This window comes from Pongo abelii, chromosome 18 (assembly GCF_028885655.2).
Source record: "Pongo abelii isolate AG06213 chromosome 18, NHGRI_mPonAbe1-v2.0_pri, whole genome shotgun sequence".
Taxonomy (NCBI): Eukaryota; Metazoa; Chordata; class Mammalia; order Primates; family Hominidae; genus Pongo; species Pongo abelii.
In genome coordinates this window covers 34803636-34823124 of record NC_072003.2, presented here as the reverse complement: position 1 = coordinate 34823124, position 19489 = coordinate 34803636, and the positions used below count along the sequence as shown (strand labels likewise).

General features: G+C 43.1%; 1 pseudogene; it reads right to left on the bottom strand.

Moving 5' to 3' along the window:
* Positions 1-9714: 9714 nt before the first annotated feature.
* Positions 9715-11883, bottom strand: LOC100452151 (complement component 1 Q subcomponent-binding protein, mitochondrial-like; annotated as a pseudogene).
* Between the last annotated feature and the right edge of the window lie 7606 nt (positions 11884-19489).

Below are 19489 nucleotides of genomic sequence, written 5' to 3'. Positions count from 1 at the left end.
TACATGTGCACAATGTGCAGGTTAGTTACATATGTATACATGTGCCATGCTGGTGCACTGCACCCACTTACTCGTCATCTAGCATTAGGTATATCTCCCAATGCTATCCCTCCCCCCTCCCCCCTCCCTCCACCCCACAACAGTCCCCAGAGTGTGATGTTCCCCTTCCTGTGTCCATGTGTTCTCATTGTTCAATTCCCACCTATGAGTGAAAATATGCGGTGTTTGCTTTTTTGTTCTTGCGATAGTTTACTGAGAATGATGATTTCCAATTTCATCCATGTCCCTACAAAGGACATGAACTCATCATTTTTTATGGCTGCATAGTATTCCATGGTGTATATGTGCCACATTTTCTTAATCCAGTCTATCATTGTTGGACATTTGGTTTGGTTCCAAGTCTTTGCTATTGTGAATAATGCTGCAATAAACATACGTGTGCATGTGTCTTTATAGCAGCATGATCTATAGTCCTTTGGGTATATACCCAGTAATGGGATGGCTGGGTATATCCCATGGAAATTCCAAATGGAATTTCCAGTTCTAGATCCCTGAGGAATTGCCACACTGACTTCCACAAGGGTTAAACCAGTTTACAGTCCCACCAACAGTGTAAAAGTGTTCCTATTTCTCCACATCCTCTCCAGCACCTGTTGTTTCCTGACTTTTTAATGATTGGCATTCTAACTGGTGTGAGATGGTATCTCATTGTGGTTTTGATTTGCATTTCTCTGATGGCCAGTGATGGTGAGCATTTTTTCATGTGTTTTTTGGCTGCATAAATGTCATCTTTTGAGAAGTGTCTGTTCATGTCCATTTTTATTTCTTCTTCAAATTAATCATATTAAACAATTAAAAGAGAAAACATGAGTCCTGCTTAGTGTAAAGTAACTTCAAGCCCATGCTGTTTAATTATATAAGGCACTCATAATGAAAAAGAATAATTCAGCTAAGCAAATAACAACCTTCTTTTTCATTACCTATCTTAAGAAATCTGGTCTTCTATAATCACTCCTTCAGCCTAGGAATCTATTCCAAGCTAGAACTGTCAGTAGCAAAATACATTAATGTGAATGCTTTAGAGCTGCGAAGTTAAGAGTGCTTGCCTCCTTTGTGTAATCAGCAACAGAACACAGCAACTCGGCATTTTGTGAATTTAAGTCTGTCTATAGGAAGAAACTATGGAATATTTTTATGAGGATGAAATCGTTTATGTGCAATGTTTCTTAACAAACTAAGATTATGTCAAAAATGATAGAACTAAGGCTGAGTGCAGTGGCTCATGCCTGTAATCCCAGCTCTTTGGGAGGTCGAGGTGGGCAGATCACCTAAGGTCAGGAGTTTGAGACCAGCCTAGCCAACATGGTGAAACCTCATCTCTGCTAAAATACAAAAATTAGCCATCCTGGTGGCATGCACCTGTAATTCCAGCTACCCGGGAGGCTGAGGTAGGAGAATCACTTGAACCAGGGAGGCGGAGGTTGCAGTAAGCCCAGATAGCACCACTGCACTCCAGCCTGTGCAACAGAGTGAGACTCTGTCTCAAAAAAAAAAAAAAAAAAAAAAAGAGCCAGGATGAAGGCAAATGTGGGATTTTGTGGGGCCTTGGCACATAGTGATTATTCTCAAAGGAGTGAACTTTCTTATGCTAATTTTACAACTAATATTAAAGTTTGAATTTTGGCCAGAAGTAGAAAATAACATATTTCTAACATTGAGCACACTCATAGTTAACTCTGAAAAAGGTCTCAGTCTTAATTAGGAGTATGAATCAGAAGTTAAGATTAGGGCCACATGGAACATATGATGGTAATGGAGAACTATTCAAGGTAAAAGGCAGTAATTAGTTTGAAAAAACTGTGTAACGGGAACATAGTCAAATGAAGGCATGGTGAACTGTGACTTCTCTAAGCCAATGCAATCAATTCCCCAATATTTCACTGAACTAGAAGTTCAGGGATAGGATAGTCAAAAGAACCTACAGCATGCATTTGGAAAGATTCTCATTAAGAGACATATCCCAAGTCTGGATAGTTGTTTGCCCTCATTTGGGGCTTGAATGTGAGAAGTATTAATAGGTAAACCATACTAATGTTTTCATAGCTACAATCCTGGTGTTCTTCCTGATGATTCAAACTGCAAGCTAACTCACTACTGCAATGACCTAACATTTTCTGAAATGATATACCTCCCAAATTCAAAGCTATATGGTAGTAACATTGCAGGTAGTTGATTGTCCATTATATCTATTTTTACATATGTGACAAATAGGCTGAATGAAACAATTTGAGAGAAGAAAGGAGGTACTTAGTAGATAAATAAGTTGACCTCTTAAGAAGAAAAGTTTAAAAGCCAGTCAAGTTATTTTGGAAATACTCAGATTGTTTAAATATACATTCATGAGCTTAAAAAATTCTCATGGTAAGAATTTGAAATTGAGAAAATCATTTTTTCTCAAGTTTCTACCTAATACTTAGGTCTTATCAAGAAACAATTTGGCATATGTATGCCAAGGTTGACATAGTAATCAATTTTTTTTCTTTTATTTTGTTTTGGAATGATGCCGTGTGTTATAATGAGATGGGGCTGTTTGGAAAAATTGTAAGGTTGCTAGCCACTCTTGAAGCCACATCATCCAGTACTGTGAGTTTAAATTTTTATTATCATAAAAAGTGTGAGGTCATGTTTAGGGTAAAGGCTCTTAAAATATTGAATCTGTATCAAAAGAAATGCAGAGATGTATCTAATCTCCCCTGTCTCCCAGGATAGGCCTCGTCAGCTTTTAACTCTGTAAATGCTCCATTTTAAGTGGATCCTCACCACAAGCCAGAGCAGGTACTGGGGCAGTGGGGACATGGGGACATAATGAGGGACACATAGTCAGAGTTTGATTATCTGTCATACCTCAAGTCTTCCAGCATTAACTCACCAAATGGCCTTTTGGTCTTTTCTTGTTACTGTTTATCCTTCTGCACTGGTTCGTGGTCCCCAAGAAGGGCAAGATCTCAGATCTATGTGTGGCTCTGTCCAAACAGATGGGTATCTTGCCAGAGAGAGTGAGACTGCAGATGGAGGCTGGGTGGGATTCAGGGGAAAGTAGGTGGAAGGGCCTGGGGAGACCTTGCAGACTGACTAGCTCCCTCTTTGTTTCTCATTCCCAGATGATGATGGCTGAGGTCTTCAGTCATCACTTCTATAAGCTCTACCAGCTGGAGAAGCCTCTGAGCAGCATCTTGGACCATTGGACTATTTTTATTTAAATAGTTATCTTTTTTTTTTCTGAGAGCAGGTCTCACTCCGTCACCCAGGCTGGAGTGTTGTGGTGCGATTGTGGCTCACTGAGCCTTGACCTCTCTATGCTCAGGTGATCCCCCCACCTCAGCCTACTGAGTAGCTGGGACTACAGTTGCATGGCACCATGCTTGGCTAATTTTTGTGTTTTGGGGGGAGATGGGGTTTTGCCATGTTGCCCAGGCTGGTCTCAACCTCCTGGGCTCAAGTGATCTGACTGCCTCAGCCTCCCAAAGTGCTGGGATTATAAGCGTGAACCACTTCACCTCGCCTAGCTTTTAAAGAGACTTAAATAATAAGAAAAATAATCATATGTATTTACTCATGCAGTTACCATTTCCATCACTCTTCATTCCTGATTCTATCTGTTATCGTTTTCTTTCTGTCTGAAAGACGTCTTTGAACATATCTTGTAGTACAGATCTACTGGTGATTAATTCTTTCTGTTTTTGTATGTCTGAAAATGGCTTTCTTTCATCTTTTTTGTTTGTTTGTTTTTAAGAGATAGAGTCTCTCTCTGTTACCCAGGCTGGAGTGCAATGGCACAATCATAGCTCACTACAGCCTTGAACTCCTGGGCTCAAACAATCCTTCCACCTCAGCCTCCCAAAGCACTAGGATTATAGGTGTGAGCCACCATGCCCAGACTCACCTTATTTTTTGAAAGATATTGTCATGGGTATAGAATTGAAGGTTGACAGTTTTTTATTTCTTTTTAGTACTTTGAAGATGTTGCTTCCCAGTCTTCTTGTTTGCATTGTTTCAAGTGAGAAATATGATATCTCCCTTCTCTTTGTTCCTGTGTACATAGCATGTTCCATTTTTCCCACTGGCTGCTTTTAAAATTTTATCTTTAGCACTGGTTTTGAGCAATTCGATTATGGTATGCCTTGGTGTAATTTTCTTCGTGTGCTTGGAGTCCTTTGAGTCTCCTGGTTCTGTAGGTTCATCAAATATGGAAAAATTTTGGCTGGTTGTTCTTCAAATGTGTTTTTTTTTTCTGACTCTCTCCTCTATTTTCCTTCAAAGATACAAATTATTCACAAATTAGGCTGCTTGAAGTCCCACGGCTCATTGATGCTGTTTTCATTTTTGTGGAGGTTTTTTTCTCCTTGCGCTTTGTTTTCCATTGTTTCTATTGCTATGTCTTGAAGTTCACTATTTTCTTCTGCAATGTCTAATGTGCTATTAATTCCATTCAATGTATTTTTTATATCCTCAAAGTCTCCATTTAACTTTTTTAACACATGCATACTGTGAACTGTTTCTCCTCAGAACACTTCTGACATCAAATGTGTGGGTTTTTTCCACATCAACAACCAGTTCTCCAACTCTCCAGACACCAATTGGGTGTCCAACTGTTCAATTAAATTCTGACACTAACTACCTGGCATTGGTGTCAGACCCCCACAAGATAAGGGCTTGGTCCCACAAAACTGCCTCCACTTGAGACACCAATTGAAAACCCCAGACCTCCCATAATTCTGTCTGATAGGCTATAAATCAGGGGTTCCCACAACCCCTTCCTCAGGTTTCATAATTTGTTAGAATGAATCACAGAACTCAGGAAGGCACTTTATTTAGCCTTACTGGTTTATTATAAAGGATACAACTCAGGGACAGCTAAATGGAAGAGATGTATAGGACTAGATGTGGAAGGGGCACTCTCCTAGCACGCTGATACGTTTAGCAGCCCAGAAGCCCTCCAAACCCTTAATTAATTCAGAGGTTTTTATGGACTTTTCATTATGTAGGCATGATTGATGAAGTCATTGGCTGGAAATTGATGATTACCTCAATCTCCAAACCCTCTACCCTTTCCAGAGGCCCAGAGTGGGGCTAGCAAACAGCCCTCATCTGAAGCTATCTAGGGGCCCACCGAGCATCATCTCATTAGCATAAACCCAGGGAAGGTTGAAAGAGGCATATTATGAATAACAGGATGATCCTCTCACCTCATCATTCAGGAAATTACAAGAATTTTGTGCCAGGAACCAGGAACAAAGACCAAATATATACTTCTTCTATCACAATATCTCACACATAAAGTTATAATAACAGTGTTAATGTCCTTCATTGCTAATTCTAACATGCTTATCAGTTCTGAGTCAGTTTTGATTGATGATTATTCTCCTTATTATGGGTCCTTTTTCCCTGCAAAGGCATTTCTGGTAATCTTTGGTTGGATCTCAGACATTGTGCATTTTACTTTACTGGTTGCTGGATATTTTTGCATTCCTATAGGTAACCTGGAACTTTTGATCTGGGATGCATTTGTTTCTCTCTTTCTTGGCTATTGTGAATAGTGCTATAATAAACATGGGAGTGCAGATATCTCTTCAACATATTGATTTTATATCATTTAGATATATACCCAGTAGTGGGATTGCTGGATCATATGGTGGTTTTATTGTTAATTTTTTTAGGAACCTCCATATACGTTCTTCCATATGTAGCCTCCATAATGGCTACACTAGTTTACATTCCCATCAACAGCCTGCAAGGGTTCCCTTTTCAACACATCTTCAACAACACTTGTTATCTTTTGCCTTTCCGATAATAGCCATTCCATCAGGTAGGTGTGAGGTGGTATCTCACTGTGGTTTTGATTTGTATTTCACTGATGATTAGTGATGTTGAGCATTTTTCTCATAGATATATTGGCCATTCATATTCCTTCTTTTGAGCAATGTCTATTCGGTTCTGTGCCCCCACCCCCCAACCTTTTGAGATAAGGTTTCACTCTGTCACCCAGGCTGGAATGCCAGTGGCACGATAACATCATGGCTCACTGGAGTCTCGACCTCCTGGGCTCAAGAGGCCCTTCAATGGCAGCCTCCCAAGTAGCTGGGACTACAGGCATGAATGACTATGCCTGGCTAATTTTTTGCATTGTTTTGTAGAGAAAGGATTTCACCATGTTGCCCAGACTGGTCTAGAACTCCTGGGCTCAAGCAATTTTACTGCCTCTACCATCCAAAGTGCTGGGATTACAGGCAAGAACCACCATGGCCCCATTTTTTAATTGGATTTGCTATTGAGTCGAGTTCCCTATATATTTGGAATATTAACTCTTTAGAGATGCATGGATTGCAAATATTTTCTCCCATCCTGTAGGTTGTCTCTTCACTCTGTGGATTATTTCCATTGCTGTGCAGAAGCTTTTTAGTTTCATGTCATCCCATTTTATTTTTCCTTTTGTTGCTTCTGCCTTTGAGATCCTATCCAAAAATTCAGTGTCCAGACCAGTGTCATGAAGCTTATTCCCTATGTTTTCTTCTAGTAGTTTCATAGTTTCAGGACATTCATGTAAGTCTATAATCTATTTTGAGTTGACTTTTGTGTATGATGTGAGATAAAGGTCTGATTTCATTCTTCCTCATGTGAATATCCAGTTTCCCCAACACCGTTTTTTTGAAGAAACTGTCCTTTCCCTGTTATGTGTTTTTGGCACCTTTGTAGAAAATCAGTGGGATATAAATACATAGATGTATTTGCTGGCTCTCTATTCTGTTGCATTGGCCTATGTGTCTGTTTGTATGCCAGTACCATGCTGTTTGGGTTACTATAGATTTATGATAAATTTTGAAGTGGTTTAGTGTGTTACCTCCAGCTTTATTCTTTTTGCTCAAGATTTCTTGGATTTTAGGAGTCTCTTTTTTTATTGTCTTGTTCCTTAGATCCAGGGACAGACTGGATATTCTGGATCTTTTGTGATTTCATATAAATTTTAGGATTGTTTTTTCTATTTCTGTAAAGCATGTAATTGTTTTTTTTTTTTTTTTGAAGACGGAGTCTCGCTCTGGCGCCAGCGTTCAGTGGTGCCATCTTGGCTTACTACAACCTCCTCCTCCCAGGTTCCAGCAATTCTCCTGCCTCAGCCTCTCAAGTAGCTGGGATTACAGGCAAGTGCCACCACGCCCGGCTATTTTTTTTTGTGTGTTTTTAGTAGAGACGCTGTTTCACTGTGTTAACCAGGATGATCTCGATCTCCTGACCTTGTGATCAACCCGCCTCGGTCTCCCAAAGTGCTGCGATTACAGGCTTAAGCACCACCCCCAGCCATATTTTTCTTTTTAGAGTCTCACTCTGTCTCACAGGCTGGAGTGTGGTGGCACAATCTCGCCTCACTGCAATCTCTGCCTCCTGGGTCGAAGTGATTCTTGTGCCTCAGCCTCCAAGAAGCTGGGACTACAGATGTGCACCACAACATCCAGATAATTCTTGTATTTTTAGTGGAGATGGGGTTTAACCATGATGGCCAGGCTGGTCTCAAACTCTGGCCTCAAGTGATCCACCCACCTCAACCTCCCAAAATGCTGGGATTACAGGCGTGAGCCACCTGGCCTCCTTGGTAATTTTTGTTTTTTGAGACAGAGTCTAACCCTGTTGCCCAGGTTGGAGTACAGTGTCATGATCACGGCTCACTGCAGCCTCAATCTCCAGGCTCAAGTGATCTTCCCTTAACAGCCTCTCAAGTAGCTGAGACCACAGTTGTGCACCACCACACCCAGCTAATTTTTTTTTTTTTTTTATAGAAATAATGTCTTACTATGTTGCTCCGGCTGGTCTTGAACTCTTGGGATCAAGAGATCATTTCCTCCTTGGCCCCCCAAAGTGCTGGGATTATAAGCCTAAGCCACTGCACCCGGCCATCACTGGTATTTTGATAGGGATTACACTGAACCTGTAGATTGCTTTGGTTGTATGACACATTTTATTTTCTTAGAAAGTTTGATCCTTTGAGGTCTTGTTTTCATGATTTGTTGAGTTCTCTATCCAATGACGTGTGAATTATGAGCATTTCTATTTGGCTGGCGAGATCAGCCACTGTTACCCACCCTGTGTGAGTGAATGCTCCGCACCATTTCCTACAATCCTTTCGGATGGTTCTTGCCCCAGCCTCAAGTAGTGTATTCACACATATGCAGTGATTGATACTCTGCTGAAGATGCTGGGAGGACCCTCTGCCAGTCTCTACGGTTCTCTGTCAGCAGCTTTCTCCTCTCTCATTCTCTGTCTTATGAACTCTAGCTGTGCTGGTCTCTGTGGACTCTCAGCTCTGTCTCAACTTGGGGAGGCTGCCAGGCTCTGCCTGGGTTCCCCTCCCTGAGCAGTGGGCTGGAAAATAGGTTAAGGCAAGGAACCTGGAAATTCCTAGGGCTTGTTATAGTAGATAATCAGGCAGACATGAGCAATAGGTAGTCAGGCAGACATGAGAGAGGCTCCCCACCCCCAGGAATGTCAGGTGACCATCAGGTGATGGTCAGGCCATTGTTACACTGTAAGAATTGGGTCAGGTGTGGTGGCTCACTCCTGTAATCCCAGCACTCTGGGAGGCTGAGACAGGCAGATCACCTCATGTCAGGAGTTCGAGACAAGCCTGGCCAACATGGCGAAACCCCATCCGTACTAAATATACAAAAATTAGCTGAGTGTGGTTGTGCATACCTATAATCTCAGCTACTCAGGAGGCTGAGGCAGGAGAATCTCTTGAATCCAGGAGACAGAGGTTGCGGTGAGCCGAAATCATGCCACTGCCCTACAGCCTGAGTGACAGAGCAAGACTCTGTCTCAAAACAAAACAAATAAAATAAAATAAAACTAAAGTAACAATTGGTCTCAGTGGGCCCACGGGAAAGGCAGTCTCCTCATAGATAGAAACACGTGAAGGCGGTGATCCGCAGCTTCCTGATAAGATCTCAGGAGTTGGGCAAATGGGCTCAAGCAAGTAGAGTAATGGAAAATGGCAGAATCAGGGGAGAAGAAACACAATTCCCCAGAAGCATGCCAATGTATAAAACCCCAAGTCAAAGGCTGAATGGTGCACTTGATCTCTCAAGTTGCCACCTGGCTTTCTTCCAAGTGTACTTTACTTCCTTTCACTCCTAATCTAAAACTTGTCTCGGTTTTTTTCTCTGCCTTATGCCCTTCGGTCAAATTCTTTATTCTGAGGAGGCAAGAATTAAGGTTGCTGCAGACCTGGACGGAGTGGCCACTGCTAACAGGCTCACCTCATTTGTATCCACTGCCCTTCATTTTCTGATGTTCATTGTTTTGAAAACTGTCATTGCATGTATTTTGCCTGGCTCTATTGTTTCAAGCAGGAGGTAAGTCTTGTCCTTGTTGCTCCACCTTGGCCACAAGCAGAAGTGCTTTTACACATGTACTTTACTGTTTCTCATTTCTTAAGATAGAAGCTTACTTGGCTCAGTAATTATTCAAACTTTTTGCCTTGATTTTTTTTTTGGAAGAGATAAACCAATTTTATTTTTTATTATGTTTTACAAAAATCTAGAAATAATGGATTTTTACAGAAAAAAAACAAATGATAATAAACGACAGTGCAAAAGAAATTATTTAAATTTGCTATTTTTTCTCCATGATATTAGGATAATCATTTCAAAGCACATGTGTCTGGCTTCAGAGTAGGATTCCTTCACTGGCTAACGCCTGCCATAATACTACAGTTTTCAGTGTTTGTCTGCTTTCCTGGCTCTTGACAAAACTTTTGAGGTCTTCAAGAAAAGTAATGTACTCCTGTTGCTCCAGGGCTGTGCTGAGCTCCACTAACTCATCTGCAAAAGTGTTGTCCACCCCTTGGTCCACAAGGAAATCCACCAGATGGTCATATAAGGCTCAGCCCAGGGAATCTGTGTTGTGTATTATTAGCGTCCTCCCATTCAGACTCGCCAGTGGACTGAAAGCTAACTTCTCTGAGAGAGAAAATGTCACTCTCAGCCTTCTCTTCTTGTCCAACCTCATCCTCTGGATAAGGACAGTCCAACACAAGGGCCTTCTTGCCATCATTCTCTATGACTTCAACCACAAAATTGGGAGTTGATGTCAGTTGAAGCTCCTGTTCTTCAACCTTCTGCCCTTGTGAGAGTTCCTTCTCACCGTCAAATGTTGATGGAATGCTGTGTTAATGAAAGTGACAGTAATCTTTTCCCCGGCAACTTTCCACACTAATTTAGCTTCTGTCCCATTCAATTCCAGCTCCCAGCCTCCAGACATCTTAGGGAGGGTCTTATGCTCCTGGATTTGCCTTTCCTTCTTAATTTCATCACTCAGGAAATCAACAAAAGCTTTGTCTCCTTTTGTGCGCAGCCACGCTGCAGCCACAGCCGCGAGGCCGCAGGAGACTGGACCGCCCTGCAGACCCTGCGCACGCTCTGAGCAGCCAGAAGTTCCAGGCCCGTGGCCCAGGCGCCGCTGCAAGAACTGCTGGAAAGGGTAGTTAGGCACGGCAGCGCGGAGGCAGGCCACGACTGAGCGCAGCACGCCGGGCACGCAGTGCGGCACAGGCGGCGTCGCTGAGGGGCCTGCAAACACTTGCAGAGCCAAAGGATGACCCGGGCCTAAGCCGCCTTGTTAAATTTCTAATCCTAGGTAGTAAGCGACAGGAACACGGATTGTAAAAACTCCACATGCATACATTTATTACTTTTAACCCTGTTGCATTTGCATAATTCTTTAAATCCAAAAATAGATAATCCATCCTGTGAAATGCTTATAGTTTTTTTGTTTGTTTGCGTGTGTGCTAACACAGACCTCATCATTTAAAAAGTTTCCTTAACTGGGCCGGGCGCGGTGGCTCACGCCTGTAATCCCAGGCGGGTGGATCACGAGGTCAGGAGATCGAGATCATCCTGGCTAACACGGTGAAACCCCGTCTCTACTAAAAATACAAAAAATTAGCCGGGCGTGGTGGCGGGTGCCTGTAGTCCCAGCTACTCGGGAGGCTGAAGCAGGAGAATGGCGTGAACCCGGGAGGCGGAGCTTGCAGTGAGCTGAGATCACGCCACTGCACTCCAGCCTGGGTGACAGAGGGAGACTCCAATTCAAAAAAAAAAAAAAGTTTCCTTAACTGGACAAAAATGGATCTCAACATGCGTATTTATACGTTTTTAAACTTTTTCTTGTTGCACCTTTTAAAAATTGCACATTCTTTCAGTGTAATAAGGAGATAGGGGAGAGAGAAATACAGAAATTAAAAAGAGATGACGGCAGATGAAAACAAGAAGGGGGAATAGAAAAGCAGGGAAAATGAGTAGTACATAGGTGACCTTTACAGAAATGGCGTGAACCCCTCACTATTTCTGGATCTTCAGTTAAAGTTTCACCAGCCACCCCGCTGATCTGATCACTGCCTGTGTTAGCTACCCTATAAAATGGTAAAACAATATGTAACAACACCATAGAAGAAACTTAAATGTAAATATAGCTTTTTGGTATTGTTAAAAATGAACAATGTTTGAAACCAGGGTTTCTGGGGACCGTCCAGTTTTTCTCCCGTTGCCATAGAAAATCTACGTCCTAACTCCTGAACAGCTCTAGAATCTTGCTTCCTTTTACCCTAGAACCTGACAACATTTTGGTGTTGGTTTTCTATAGCACTAACCTGGCTGAAGTTATTTTCTGCTTCTCTCTTTCCCAGGCAGTAGGCTTCTCTGTGCCCAGCTGGTAATGGGGCAGAGGCAGAGAGGGTTGTTCTCTTTCCAAAAGGAAATTGTTCTGAAACCAGCGAACTTTTTGTCCTTTTGGTAACACTACTACCTTTCCTGCCCCTCTCTCTAGCTTTAAGCTCATTTTTCCCCTTCCTTTCCCTTCCCTTCCCTTCCCTTCCCTTCCCTTCCCTTCCTTTCCCTTCCCTTCCCTCCCCTCCCCTCCCCTCCCCTCCCCTCCCTTCCCCTCCCCTCCCCTCCCCTCCTTTCCCTTCCCTTCCTTTCTGTTCCCTCCTCTTCCCTTTGACTTTGACTTTTTTTTTTTGGTAACAGGGTCTCACTCTGTGGTCCAGATTGCAGTGCAGTGGCATGAGCACGGCTCACTGCAGCTTCAGTCTCCCAGGATCAGGTGACCCATCCATCTCAGCCTCCTGAGCAGCTGGGAGTACAGGCATCCACCACCATGCCTGGCTGATTTTTGGATTTTTGTTAGAGACAGGGTCTAACCATGTTGCCCTGGCTGGTCTGGAACTCTTGGGCTTAAGCCATCCTCCCACCTTGGTCTCCCAAAGTGCTGAGATTACAAGCATAAGTCACAAAAATGCTTTAATAATTATTAAAAACTGTGCACTGCTCTAAACTCATAAAAGCAATAATATATATGGGACTTCAGAAATTACAAAGGGCTTTCAGGTAGATTCTCATTTGTCCTCTGTGATAACGCTCTGGGAAGTGGTATTGATCACTCTCATGTTACAGATGATAGAGCAGCTGCTCAGGAGGCTGGGCATCTTGCCCAAGTTCATGTAGGAAGTAGGGGTACCTTTAGCTAGATCTTCTCTCCAGAGCCACACCCTTTCTTATAACATGTGCCTAAAAGCAATTTTATCTGTTTACATAAAAGAAAACTACATTTCACTTTTCAGTTCTAATGAACATGATTATATGTAACCTTTAAAAAAAAAAGTAGAAAATGTGAGCCAGGCCTGGTGGCTCACGCCTGGAATCCCATGACTTTGGGTTGAGCAGGTGGATCACTTGAGCCCATGAGTTGGAGATCAGCCTAGGCAACATAGCAAGACCTCATCTCTACCAAAAAAAAAAAAAAAAAAGAAATTTAGCTAGGCGTGGTGGCATCCATCTGTGGTCCCAGCTACTTGGGAGGCTGAGCCAGGAGCATTGCTTGAGCCCAGTAGGTTCTAGGCTGCCATAAGCTGAGATGGTGCCACTGCACTCCATCCTGGGTGACTAAGACCCTGTCTCAAAAAATAAAAATAAATTAAAAATTGTAAAGAAAGGAAATGTATTGCTATCATACAAAGGAGTGAATTATGTGGGTAGGGTAAACTCTAAAAATCAGGTTATTCTAGATTAGCAGTCCCCAGCCTTTTTGGCACCAGGGACGGGTTTTATGAAAGATAATTTTTCCATGGACAGGGGCTGGGGAGGATGGTTTCAGGATGATTCAAGCACATTACATTTATTGTGTGCTTTATTTTCATTATTATTAATACATTGTAATATATAATGAAATAATTATACAACTCAGCATAAAGCAAAATCAGTGGGAGCCCTGAGCTTGTTTTCCTGCAACTAGACAGTCCTATCTGGGGGTGATGGGAGACAGTGACAGAGCATCAGGCATTAGATTCTCCTAAGGAGAACCTTCACAGTTCACAATAGAGTTGGTGCTCCTATGAGAATCTAACGCTGCCACCGATCTGACAGGAGGCAGAGTTCAGGCGGTAATGCTGGCTTACCCAATGCTCACCTCCTGCTGTGTTGCCAGGTTCCTAACAGGCCGTGAACCAGTACCAGTCTGCAGACTGGGGATGGGGGAGGGCGACCCCTGCTCTGGATCATCTCATTCCTTTGCTTTACCTCTTTCTACCCTGCCATGGCGGGATTAATGACATTTTAGTTTGTGAAGGGCTGTCTATCACAGGATGGGCAAGGCAGCAGATATTGCAAATTTGCTGGGTTTGCTACTTTATTAGTGGTTCTGGCATGAGGTTTGAAAGCAACCAGTTTAACAAAGCTAACTGACTTTATGATTTTTTTTTTTCAGATTTCAGCTATTTGTGGTAATTCTTCGTCTTTTTTTTTTTTTTTTTTTTGAGATGGTCTTTTGCTCTTTCACCCAGGCTACAGTGGCACAATCTCAGCTCACTGCAACCTCTGTACCCCAGGTTCAAGCAATTCTTCTGCCTCAGCCTCCCGAGTAGCTGGGGTTACAGGTGACCACCACCACACCTGGCTAATTTTTGTATTTTTAGTAGAGACAGGGTCTCGTTATGTTGGCCAGGCTAGTCTAGACCTCCTGACCTCGTGATCCACCCACCTCAGCCTCCCAAAATGCTAGGATTACCGGCATGAGCCACCACGCCTGGCCAGTCTTCATCCAGAATCGAAAAACTGGAGGTTGTTATTCTGTTGCTGAAGAAGACAGGGGACATCACCTGCATTGACTGGTACAGTGTACTTCTTCCATTACTCTATTTCTATCTTCCACAACCACCAAAGCCAAGGGCTGCCTCCCCATTTTTACAGCACATAGAAACACCAAAAGCCTCAGATTATGCTATTGTGGAAATAGCCAGTGTTTAGGTGAATCACTTTATTGACAAGAAAAGAAGCTAAAAAAGATTATTTTATGCATTTGGAGAATGAAGAATTTGTAATAATCATATTCCAAAGCTGTATCTCTTCCGATGTTAAAACTCAGCAGAAAGCTGCAACAGAAACTTGGGGATAATAGGCTAGGGAACTGCTCAGTAGCATCAGACCCCAGCAAGTAGGCTACTTTGATGGGATTGACTTTATTAAATAGATAATAAGGAAATGTATTCAGTGCATGTGTTACTTGCCGTTGACTACATCTGAAGCCCTAATTGCAGCAAAGGGATCTGAGCATGCAAGAAGAGTGCACTGAATCCACAGCTACTGTGTTCTCCACAGAGCTTTTTTCTTTTGAGACAGGGTCTCTCGCTCTGTTACCCAGGCATGATCATTGCTCACTGCAGCGTTGACCTGCTGGGCTTAAGCAGTTTTCACACCTCGGCCTCCCGAGTACCTAGGACTACAGACACATGCCACCAAACCTGGCTAATTTTTTATTTTTATAGAGACAAGACCTCCCCTGTCGCCCTGGCTGGTCTTGAACTCCTGGGCTCATGAAATCCTCCTACCTCAGCCTCCCAAAGTGCTGGGATTACAGGCGTGAGCTACCACGCCCAGCTAATGTTTGCATTTTTTGTAGAGATGGGGGTCTTGCTATGTTGCCCAGGCTGTTCTCAAATTCCTGGGCTCAAGTGATCTTCCTGCCTCAGCCTCCCAAAGTGCTGGGATTGCAGGTGTGAGCCACTGCACCATGCTCCAGAGAGCTTTTTGAGGAAAGAAGAGACGTCTTTAATTTCTTATTGGAATGCTGTGATGTTTCTTATTTTTTCACTCTTCTAACATTTGTTCTGCTCTCTGCCCCCACTTTTCCTCCAACAGTCTCTTGAGTAGGATTTGTGGAAAGTGTGTCTGGTTTTTCTGTTTTTTAAGTTAGAATTTTATGAGTATTCTCAAGAAATTAGGAGTTATGTGTGTATTTTGGAAGCACAATTTTAAAAACTACAGCTGTCAATAATCTCACTGTAAGTATAGCTTCAAAAAATACTTGCACTCTTAAAGCATTTAGATGAACAAATTAGAGATAAAGGAAAAATTCACATCCCAGAGCTCTGTAATGTCCTAAAAATGGTGCTTTATGTGTGATAGATATCATTCTCAAATGTCGCAGAGTCCTTTCTTGGTCTGAAGGTTGCATTTCCCAGGTATCTTTTTCTTTTCTTTTTTTCTTTTTTTTTTTTTTTTTTTTTTAGACGGAGTTTCGCTCTTGCTTCCCAGGCTGGAGTGCAATGTTGTGATCTTGGTTCACTGGAACCTCTGCCTCCTGGGTTCAAGCAATTCTCCTGCCTCAGCCTACTGAGTAGCTGGGATTACAGGCATGCACCACCACACCTGGCTAATTTTTGTATTTTCAGTAGAGACAGGGTTTCACCATGTTGGCTAGGCTGGTCTTGAACTCCTGACCTCAGGTGATCCGCCTGCCTCGGACTCCCAAAGTGCTGGGATTACAGGCATGAGCCACCACACCCTGCAGCTTGGTGTCTTTTTCATACCATCTTACCCTCAGGAAAAGGGGCACACTCGGGTTCTGGTCAGAACCCTCCTCCTAGCCTCCATTCTGGCCTTGACCTCATTCTCTACAGCTATAAAAGTAATAGGTTGAATAATACTCTGAACAGAGAGATCCTTCAGCTCTGAGTTTTCATGGTTCCAAGAGCACAAATGAAATAAGAGCATAACCTAAATGTTATAGGAACGTGACACTCGACTGTTGTCTAGCCTGTGTGTGTGCATGCGTGTTTTAGTATTCTGGGAAGATGAGAATTACAGTGAATGTGCTTCCAAGCAATGACAAACAATAAAACTGAGTGCAATATGGCTGGCCATCTCTACGGCAACCTCTGTTCACCTGTGTATGCATGTTTTACTTATTTTGGTACACCACACTTTAAAATATAAATGATCTTATGTTGATAATCATGCATTTGTGACCATCAGTTATTTGTGACCGTGCCAACTCTGCCATTATTTTTGCTCTGGAATCTTAAAAAAGCTGTGGAGGAGTTTGGGGGAGAAGACACCAGGAGAGGGATGCCTTATTTTAACTTTTTCTGGAACAAAGAGGTGACTACTTCAGAAAAAGATGACTTCAGTATCTACTTCCTCCCACCACCCCCGTGAGCTTTTCATGGTGATGTAGAAATACCTGAGTTGGCCCTGTCCTTTAAGCACTGACATTAGGCTGGCACTTCTGCTCTGTCACCCAGGCAGGAGCACCAGGGCACAATCACAGCTCACTGCAGCCTCCATCTCCCTGCAGCCTCCATCTCCCAGGCTTAAAGGATCCTCCCACCTCAGCCTCCTGAGTAGCTGGGACTGCAAGCATGCACCACCTTGCCTGGCCAATTTTTAAATATTTTATAGAGATGGAGTCTCACTACTTTGCCCAGGCTGGTCTTGAACGCTTGGGCTCAATTTTCCCACTTTCACCTCCCAAAATGCTAAGATTGCAGGCATGAGCCACTGCACCTGACCATCTTCTGTATTTAAATGAGTCTGGGGGAATCTTTTTGGTGAGAGGCTCTGCTGTCTTATGCTTATTTGGGACAACTCTTTGAAAGCCTCAATTGCTAATGTCTCATCATGATAATTTAAGAACTGCTATGCAGCATCTTCAACAGCAGTTTAATCATCATTAAACCAGACGGCCACGCAAACTCTGACTTGGCAAATCTGAGGCGTCATGAGGTCACAACTAAGACAGTGAGTTATGGATTTAGACTATGGCTGGGTGCCATGACTCATGACTGTAATCCTGATGATTTGGGAGACCAAGGTGGGTGGATCACTTGAGGCTGGGAGTTCAAGCCTTGCTATGTTAGCAAGACTCCATCTCAACAAATAATTTGTTTTAAAAATTAGCCAGGTGTGGTGACACTTACCTGTGGTCCCAGCTACTTAGGAGGCTGAAGTGGGAGAATTAATGCTTGAGCCCAGGAGGTTAATGCTGCAGTGAGACAAGGTTGCGCCACTGCACTCCAGCCTGGGTGACAGAGCAGGACTCTGTCTCTTAAAAAAAACATTAGATTCAGCCACAACATGTGCAAGGCACCAGCATTTGAGAAGTCACTTCTCTCCATGGTCTGGTATTGGTTTTCATCCTGGTGTTAGAAATGCATCAGTGCTCCCTAGGGAAGTAGCAAGCGTCACTGGCAACTGCCCCATGTGCTGTGAAAATGCACATTATAAGAAAGAGCCAGACAGGGCCCGAGTCACTCTGTGACCCATGGGCTGTGATAAAGGTGTCATGGTGGCCACAGGAAGCATGATTGTTTTCTCCTTGTACATTGCAGAGGACTGGAGGTTGAAGGCGTGACTTGTGCTGTTGTCCCAAAAGCTGGAGCTTTCTCAGGGGCTCTTTTCTTGTGATACCTGAACAACCACCCAGAAAATGTGAATTGGTTACTCTCCAAAACTCTTGTGAAAAAGCAATGCTTTGGGCTTGAATGCTCCATCACAGTTTTCATCTCATCAAGAAACCCTAGGCCAAGCTAGTACAACCTTTGGCTGGCAGGCCGCATGTAACCCAGAACAGCTTTAAGTGCAGCCCAATACAAATGTGTAAACTTTCTTAAACATCAGGAGATATTTTTGCATTTTTTTAAAGCTCATCAGCTATCATTAGTGTTAGTGTATTTTATTTGTGGACCAAGACAATTCTTCCAATGTGGCCCAGGAAAGCCAAAATATTGGCCAACCCTACCTAGGCTTTTCCAATTTAGCCCTTCCACATTTCCCACAGCAGGCCAGTCTGTCACACCAATCTCAATGGCCAGCAGGGCTTTTCCTCACAGACTGAGAGCTGTGGTCGCTAAAGTGTTCAAAAGTGATGTTAACATACTCAAGACTCTTTCTTAGGGCTTGAGGGTTCCAGCAAACATCTCTGCTATCTGTCTGCCTGCTTTCCCGCTGTTTCTATTACTCCTGAAATTCTGACATCATAACCCATGGTCAAAGCAACTGACTTCTGTGGCTACTAGAACTTTCTTTTTTCTTCTTCTTCTTTCTTTTCTTTTTTCTTCTCTCTCACTCTTTTTTTTTTTTGGTAGGACGGGGTTTCATCATGTTCCCCAGGCTTGTCTCGAACTCCTGAACTCAGGAAATCCACCTGCCTCAGCGTCCCAATGTTCTAGGGCTACAGGTGCAGGCCACTGAGCTTGGGCCACTACTAGAACTTTCTTCTTGCTTTTCCCACTCTGCATTTCATACTGCTATCGATGAAACTCAGCTTCTTATTTGTAGGCACTCTCAGAGTGAGAATCCATAGGAGGCTTTCATTCTCAGAGTGTATAACCCCATCTTTCCTCTGGTTCTGACATATTTTTCTGTGTTCTTGTTACTGTGGTTATACCCAGAGAAGCAGCATTATGTTTGCATTTGTAAAAATTCCTACTTTTCCCCACAAAGGGATTTCACCATAGTTGGCTATTTTAACAGACAACATGTAGTACATACCATACATTTGTTTTCTGAGTCCTTGAAAATAATTCTCAGCTTCTGATCTGCTATATTGTTCTTCCCAGCTACAGTTTTTGGAAGTATAGCAGAATAACTTGCTACTCTTTTGAAGGTCATAATAATAAAACAAAACACACCTTTTTCTTTCATCACCCAAAGATCCTTAATGCATGCAACAAAGATTGTGAAATGGTCAGGGAATAGTTTGTGATACACAAAGGATGTTTTTGTTTTGTGGCAAAAAGCTGGAACATGAACACATACAACACAACAGGATTGTGACCTACCTACCTTCCTTCCTTCCTTCCTTCCTTCCTTCCCTCCCTTTCTTCATTTCTTCTCTCCCACCCTCCCTCCCTCTTTCCCTCTTTCCTTCCTCTCTCTCTCTATGTGTCTCTCTTCTCCCCCCGCCCCCAGGCTGGAGTGTAGTGGCGCGATCTCGGCTCACTGCAACCTTTGCTCCCAGGTTCAAGCAATTCTCCTGCCTCAGCCTTTTGAGTAGCTGAGACTGCAGGTGTGTGTCACCAAAACTGGCTAATTTTTGTATTTTTAGCAGAGACAGGGTTTCACCATGTTGGCCAGGCTGGTCTCGAACTCCTGACCTCAGGTGATCCACC